This window comes from Alligator mississippiensis, chromosome 1 (assembly GCF_030867095.1).
Source record: "Alligator mississippiensis isolate rAllMis1 chromosome 1, rAllMis1, whole genome shotgun sequence".
NCBI classification, from domain to species: domain Eukaryota; kingdom Metazoa; phylum Chordata; order Crocodylia; family Alligatoridae; genus Alligator; species Alligator mississippiensis.
In genome coordinates, this window is record NC_081824.1 from 281,246,361 (window position 1) to 281,247,801 (window position 1,441).

The window sequence follows — 1,441 nt, forward strand, 5'->3', positions numbered from 1 at the left end:
AAATGCCCTGTTTATATGGGCAGCCCTGAATTTAAAATGGCTGCCCCAATCAGGCACCTGTCAGCTTCTGTCTTCTGGCCCTTAAAGTGGCAGGCACAAACAGTGCCCTGCCACACTGCCCTTGATACATTTTACTGCTCTGCCTCCCTCCCCAGCATGAGTTATTTTCCCATAGTTAGCTTCTACCTGTGCCTTGCAATCTGATCTGTTTGCTGGCAGCTATTTCATTATCAGCTAGCTTGTTTCCTAGCTGCCAGTCTTCCCTGATTCAGCTCAGCCTGGTACTCTTTTCTCATAAAGTAACAGAGCCTTCTAGCACCCTGTTACAAAGGTACACATTTATGCCTGAGTCTTTGGATGGACTTCAATCTGGGGAAATCAAACAATAATAAATAGTTCTGAAAGTGCTGGCCTTTGTTTCCAGTTTTCACCCTCTCCTATTTTAATTAATTAATTGCAAACATACTTTGATTTTAATAAAAGGTGCCAACTATCTGAATTATTTAGCGATCTCCTTGCTTCAACTCTGTTTTTTGATGACAATGCATATGCTTGGTCATATGAAGCAGATAATAACCTTTCTATTCTCCGATTCAATGACTGCATCTTTTATAAAAAGGAACAGAAAAAATGAATTATTTCCAGATGTGCTGCATGAATGTGTTGAGTGGGTATCTTTGCATATATTCCCCCCCCCCCCCCCAAAAAAAAAAGAGAAAAAACCCCCACTGAAGTCAATTTTATAGGCAGGAGATGAAAAATAAGTAGAAATACAGTCAGAGCCAACATGTGCTTTTTTTTTCTATTCAATCAAATGTTCACCAGTATTTCTCTTGAAGTACTAACTCAGTTTGTATACAGCATATTAAAAGACAGGCATTTTTATTTTCTCCTTTACATCTGCTTGAGTAAATCCTGCTACTTTATCAACTTGAAATACAAAGAACTGGGCATAATAAATTTAATATAATTTCTCAGGCTTTGTGGCAGAGAAACATAAGGTTGCAAAAATTGTTCTCCATGTGAAACTTATTTAATTTACATTTATAGAGACCCTGAAAGATCCCAAAGGACTTTCCAGGCTGATATGCAAACTCTCTTTATTCAGCAGATTTAATGCAGTTTTGTCTGTGACAAAGAATAGTAACTTTGTAACCAAGTTCAGCAAGCCCATCAGCCCAGAATACTGTGGGACTGAATCCTTAGTATGCTTAGCTTAGCTTTACTGGGCACAGAAGAAGAGGATGGTAGGTGAGGGCCACAGAAGAGGGCTTTTCTGGAATCTCTTTCTAACCCTGGCCCAAACAAGTATAACCTAGGAAGGCGGCCATAAGATTTGAGCTCCTAGGCCATGAACAGATGTTCAAGAAGTTTAGGGAGAGGTCATTTAGGTTAAAAATGGCTACCCAACTTAACATAGTTCACCCAGGTGTGGATCTTA